The 6726-nt window shown below is 51.6% G+C and overlaps 1 non-coding gene across 1 annotated transcript; it reads left to right on the forward strand.

Moving 5' to 3' along the window:
* The first annotated feature begins 5634 nt into the window (after positions 1–5634).
* LOC142460394 (U6 spliceosomal RNA) lies at positions 5635–5741 on the forward strand. The gene has a single exon (XR_012786606.1). It is a non-coding gene; the product is annotated as a U6 spliceosomal RNA (small nuclear RNA).
* The last annotated feature ends 985 nt before the right edge of the window (positions 5742–6726 follow it).

A 6726-nucleotide genomic window follows, 5' to 3' on the forward strand; every position in this document is an offset into this window, starting at 1 on the left:
GGGGGGCTGTAGGAGTGTGGGGCCCGGAGGATAGAGGCTGAGCAATTGGGGGCAGTAACAGGGAAGGCTCCTGGCTGAATTCCTGGCCCTCAGCAGACCAGGTGGCAGGTGGCTTCAGACGCTCCCCACAGGCTGAAAGGGAAGGTTCCTGGGGTGGAGGGGGTGGGGTGTCTTGTGTCTCCGTCTCTGTCTCTCCTGATCCAAGGGCCCCTCTTCCGTTGCCTGGAATACAGCCTCCTGGGGCGTATGGCCTATTGATAAGAGACCCTCTGGAAAACGGATCTCTCTCCCCTGACCCTCCCTTTCCGGCTCCTGGGCCCCAAGGCCCAGGTGACCTGTGACCTGGGAGCGAGCAGTGGTTGCCCTGCCATGCTCCTGCGGAGCTTGGATCCACGCAACTCTGCACCCACCGACCAGCGATCTCCCTGCTTCCAGTTTCGTGGAGTCTAGACCGCTGTGTCCAGGTAGAATCCTCTCCATTGGGCTTTAAGCAGATCAATTCACCAGGCTGTTCTTCCTCACCACCTCAGGGTGGGCTAGAACCTCAGCCTTCAGATTAGCATCCATCTGCACGACCGAGAGGCTGTGGGTGAAGAATGCTGTGTGCACCCCTCCAGTTTGGGCTCACAGGGACGCCCGTGACTGAGCAGAACGGTCCCATCTTTGCAGGGACCGACCGCCGGCACCTATGTCCTCCCAGGGAACAGCTGGTGGGATCTGACTAGCAGCTGGATGCTTAACCTTGGCATCACCAGGGCCCTTGAATAAGGAACCTGAGACCCTCTGCTACTGAGTCAAACCCACCTCCCAACCACCGTGCAGGACAAGTACAGCTGCTCAAGAGGTGTCTCGTCTTTCCCCACTGAGTGGCTGGACGGGTTTGAACCACCTACCTCGGGTGTGTTGTTCTGGGTGGACTAGAGAAACAAATCCAGAGACACTCATAGATGTGTAAGAGAGAGCTTCATATCAAGGAGCAATTGTAGGCTGAGAAAACATCTCATCCCCTTCCAGAGCAGGTCCATTAGTCCACGATTAGCCCATGTGTCCCACACTAGTCCATAAATCCCTCTTCAGATGCACGTGGCCACTCGTAATGATGTCGAAGGCAGGAAGATCACAGGCCGGTGGGTGAAAAGTCTTGTAGATCCAATGGCAGCTAAAGCATCCCAGGGCTATCTCCGTGGGTCTCTGTGGCATGGCTCACTCAGTTCTCAGCGTAGCTCCACATGGATTGTCCACAGGGAGACAAAGGCAGAGAGAGAGTGAGAGAGAGAAGTTCCCAGAACCCTCCTGAGAAGGCCACACCCACAAGGAGGTATCTTTAGGCTGTGATCTGACTGACAGCTGGCGTCACCCCTATACTTGTTTATCAAGTTGGCATGGAATTAATGTAACTATCACATTGGGTGAGCAGCCTAGCTGGTATCTCACAGGGACACTGGGGTGCCTTTGGACATAGAATCCAAACGAAACACCAAGCCATCTGTCATCCACTCAACTCTGACTCATAGCGAGCCCACGGGAGCTGCCAGCCTCTTCTTTCTCCCTCAGAGCGACCGGTAGGTTTGAACTCCCAACCTTAAGGCTAGCAGGCAACTCTTACCCAACAGAGTCCCCAGGGATAAGTCCCCATAATTACGGATGGACGCTGGCCAAGACCTCATGCCAGCAAGGATAAGTTTCGTTTTTTCCCCTAGAGCCTGATGGCTCCACCCAGTCTGACAAATTGTCCCCGGATGCTGTCCATTCCTGCCTCCTCGACACGGGGACAAATACAGGGGAACCCGTCCATTCATCTGTTTTAAACGCTTCCTTGTGAATCGGACGGAGGTCTGAAGTGCAGGTCATCACCGTCCTTTCAACAGGTCACACACACCTGGTGACAACTCACTCGTGGCCATCCCTCCACGGACCCCCACTTCCTCCCTGAGTCTCTTCCTCCCACCCCTCTGCCCTCCCTGACCCACTGAACCTTGGGTAGGTGCTGCCCTTTCACCTTTAGAAGTTGATTATTTTACTGCAGAGGTTGGTCCTGTTCCAAGCCTGCAGGGGTCCCACCGCCTCTGTCTGACCAGGAAGTCTGGTCTCCTGATTTTCAGTTCTCTCCCACATTGTCTCCCACAGTCTCCCAGACCTTCTACTTCAGCGGTTCTCGACCCCTTTGGGGATCGAATGACCCTTTCACAGGGATCACCTAATTCATAACAGTAGTAAAATTATAGTGATGAAGTAGAAACAAAAATAATTTTATGGTTGGGGGGGGGTGTCACCACAACATGAGGAACTGTATGAAAGGGTAGCGGCATTAGAAAGGTTGAGAATCACTTCTCTAGTGGGGCACCATCTAGTTCCTCTGGTCTCAGGAGAACCCATTCATTCTTATGGGAGTGTAGACTCTGGCTGGACAAACAGGGAGACAGAGTAGGAAATAAAAGTGGACTTTGTTTTCAAAATCAAGGCAATTATAATCAAGGCGATAGGAAGAGTGAACGGACTCCTTATCTTCAAGGCACCTTGTTCTGGGGAAAGTCAAAACACCACCCCCAGGGGCGTGGCCAGGTGAGAAGAAGGTAGATGCGTGTGTGCATGTGCCTGCGTGTGTGTGCACATATGTGTATGCATGTGTGTTGCTTGTTTGGGCCCCAAACCGCCCCCCTCCCCTAGCAGGCAGGACACCAAAAAAGGCTGACCGTGGGCTGGCCCAGAGCGGGACCTGGTGGCTGGTGGAGACCGGGCCCTTCCCCCACCCCACCAGAAGTGCTGACAGACACCTGGTGTGTTCAGTCCATGTTCTCCCGCAGGCAGGCTATGTGGCCTGGAGTGGGATGCTGACCCTCCCAGGGCCTCGGTTTGCCCATCTGGGAAGCAGGTTAGCTAGGAAGGTCCCTGCCGATGGGACCCCCAGGGGGTAGCCGTGGGTGGTGGGACCGCCTCGCTGGGAGCTGCAGACGCGCACAAACGTAGCACTTGGATTCTGAACAGGGTCTTTAGAGACGGGTTTGCTGAACTCCGTGAGCTCCCCGCCACCCACCGGCCCAGGAACCTCCCCACCATCCTTCTGTCCCGGAATCTCTTGCCCTCACCCAAAGCTTCACCTTCCATCTTCCCCCCCACCTCCGCCCCCGCTCATATTTGCAGACTGATCACCATAGGCTGACAGTTCAGAACCACCAGCCCGCCATGTAGACGCAAGGCCAGGCTGTCTGCTCCCACAGGGGCTCCCAGCCTCAGGTACCTCATGCAAGGCCTCTTGGGTCTGAATGGACCCGACAGTGATGGGCTTGCTGACACCACAGGCCGGGCATACGGAAGGTGTTGTGTTCAGGTTCGGGTGTTAGGAAGACCCCAGGCGAGAACTGCCTGGGTCTGAGTGCCCTCCCACCATCCCCCAGCCTCTAAATTCACTTCCAAGAGCCGGGGTTTCCCACGATGATTTGACCTATGACCCTCTTTTCAAAAAACAAAACAGAGGAGACAGGTATGAACGGCATTTCAGAATCTTCTCTTCTTCGAGGCCCCTCACCTGCACTGGGAGTGATTACCGCCCAGGGCCCCCTGGGAAGCGGTATCACTCACGCAGAGAGCGTGCGCTAGTGGAACTGCTCAGGGCAGTTTTCCTGGGAGCCGAGGGAGGCTCCCGCCCTGCCGTGTGCCTCAGAGCCTGGCAAAGTCCACAGACACTGCACCCTGCCCTGTTTGGCTGCACGGGGCTGGCTTTATCATCTGCTACATTGTTTTAAAAGGACACAGTTCTCCTTTTAAAACTAAAAAAAAAAAAAAAGAGGTTCACTTAAAAGCCAGCGTTAGCTAAGTGGCGGTGCCAGTGGACACACATGGCCAGTGTCCGAAGGAGGCCAGCCAGTGACTAGAAGTCATCCCCGATCTCACCTGCCCTCTCCTGCCGGCTTTCTGGGCAGCCGGGAAGGAAGCTTCCAGAAGGCCGTGCAGGATGTCCAAGGCCCCCTGAGGCTCCTACAGCAAAGTCTCTGCGCCTGGTTTTGCCCAGCTGCCCTTCCCTGCATGCTGCCTGCCCACTCATCATCCTGAGCTCAGGGTGCTGCTGATGGGGGTCATTTCAGGACATGGACCAGATCCATGGTGCTCTCGGCCTGAGGAAGATGCAGGCCAGAGAAGAAACCTTGTTCAGCTGGGTGGCTAGAGAAACAAATCCAGACACACTCATGTGTGAGAGAGAGCTCTCTATCAAGAAGTAAGTGTATATCAGGACAGCGTCCCAGCCCAGTCGAACTCAAGTCCCACACTCGTCCATGCATCCCTCTTCAGGCTCACGCAGCCGCACGCAATGACACCGAGTGCAGGAAGATCACAGGCCAGTGGGTGGAAAGTGGTGGTGGAGGTCTCTCAGCGCTGGCGCGGGTCTCCACGTGGCTCCTCCAGCTCCAAGGCTCTGGCTGCATCAGTGTAGCTCCATGTGGCTTGTCCACAGGGACGTCTCGAAGGGAGACGAAGCAGAGAGTGTCTGTGTCCTGTCTCCAGCGAACTATTTATCTCCTTAGCTCCTCCAAAGGAGGTCATCGAGCAGCGACCTGATTGACAGGCTAAACTCCACCCCTTCACTCTGAATAGTCTCAAGTTGGCACCAGATGGTGTCACTACCACAACACTCCACTTTAGTTCATGATGCCCTTTCTAGGGATTGGTCTCCCTGATAACATGCCCAACGGACGTGAAGCTGAGTCTCACGATCCTCCCCTCTCAGGGGCATTCAGCTGTACGTCTTTCCACACACATCTGTTGGTTCTGCTGGCAATCCATGGTACTGCCAATATTCTTTGCCAGCACCATAAATCAAATTCATTTATTCTTCTTTACAAAATCATTGCAATTCCGATCCAAATTCCACCACAATTCTCCAAACAAATGGAAACAGTAATCACAAAGTTTATATGGAAGGGAAAGAAACCCAAGATAAATAAAACTCCATTAAAAAAGAGAAACAAAGCAGGAGGCCTTTCGCTCCCAGATTTCAAAGTCTATTCTATGTCCATGGCAACCAAAACTGTCTGAAACTGGTACAATGATCTATAGGAAGACCGAGAATTGAGAACCCAGAACTACAACCAAGTACCTAGGGACACCTAATTGCTGATAAAGGACGCAAACACAGGAAAGGGGCAAGAGAGGGCCTTTTCTTCAAACGGTGCTGGGGAAACGAACTCACCTGCAAAAGAATGAAACGGGACCCCCACCTCACACCTTTACAAACACAAACTCAAGATGGATCAAAGACCCAAATACAAATCGCACAGCCATAAAGACCATCAATGAAAAAATAGGGAAAAACTTAACGGCCCTAATACAAGGCATAAACACGCTACCAAACATAATGAAAAGTGTCCACACCACAGAAGACAAATGCAAGGACTCGGCCCTCCTAGACGTCGTGGGCTCCCAAAGCCTTCATCAAAAGTCAAGAGAACCCACAGAGCAAGGAAAGAAATACTTAGTACTGATACCTCTGATAAAGCCTCTGATAAAGCCTCTGATAAAGGCATCTGATAAAGGCATCTGATAAAGGGCTAATCTCCAAAGTCTACAGAAAACTACAACCTCTTATCAAGAAACATACAAACAACCCAATCAAAAAGTGGAGAGGAAACGTGAATAGATGTGCTCGCTTCGGCAGCACATAGACTAAAATTGGAACAATACAGAGAAGATTAGCCTGGCCTCTGCGCAAGGATGACATGCAAATTCATGAAGTGTTCCATTTTTAAAAAAAAAGAAAGAAAAAATATATGAATAGACAATTTACCAAGGACAACATCCAGGTGGCCAACAACCCTATGAAGAAATGTTCGCGCTCATTCGCAATAAGAGAAATACAAATTAAAACAACAATGAGATCCTACTTCCCACGAACCCTTCCAGCAAAATTCAATAAAACAAAAAATGCAGGAGGGGCTGTGGAGAGACTGGGACACTCCTACATCGCTGGCGGGACTGTGGGATTGTGCGACCGCTGTGGGCACCAGGGTGACACTGCCTTAAATAAACGTAAGTGCAAGTACCTTGTGGTCCAGCTATCTCTCTGCTGGGCACCCACCCTAGAGAAATTAAGACAATAACAGAGACAGACAGGTGCACACCTGTGCTTATTGCAGCGATTTCCATAATAGCTACAACATGGAAACAGCCCGAACTCTGATTAGAGAGGAATGGATAGACAGACATCCATACAATGGAATATCATGCATCAACTTAAAAAACCATTGGCAATTCTCTTAAACACCAAAAGACATGGACAAAACTAGAAAATATTATGCTTAGCAAACTTATTCAAACTTGTAAAGATAAATACAGCAGGGCACCATAACTCTGAGACCACCCTTGTCTGTCTGTAAGTCTGTCATACTGTGGTAGCTAGTCCACATTCCACCATTTCTGGAGGCAGAAAGTGAGCAAGAACCAATGGAGCAGAAGGAAGAAGTCCAAGCTGCACTGAAAACATTAGCCGAAAGCAAGGCTCCAGGGATTGGCAGAGAATCAACGGAAAGGTTTCAGCAGCTGATGGGGCACTGGAAGCGCTCGCTTGTCTGTGCCAGGACATTGGGAAGAAGCTACTTGGCCAACTGACTGGAAGAGACCCCTACTCGTACCCATTCCAAAGAAAGGCGACCCAACAGAATGCTCCAACTATAGAACAATATCATTGGCATGACATGGAGGTAGATTTTTGCTGAAGATCATCCAAAAATGATT

Source organism: Tenrec ecaudatus, chromosome 10 (assembly GCF_050624435.1).
Source record: "Tenrec ecaudatus isolate mTenEca1 chromosome 10, mTenEca1.hap1, whole genome shotgun sequence".
NCBI classification, from domain to species: domain Eukaryota; kingdom Metazoa; phylum Chordata; class Mammalia; order Afrosoricida; family Tenrecidae; genus Tenrec; species Tenrec ecaudatus.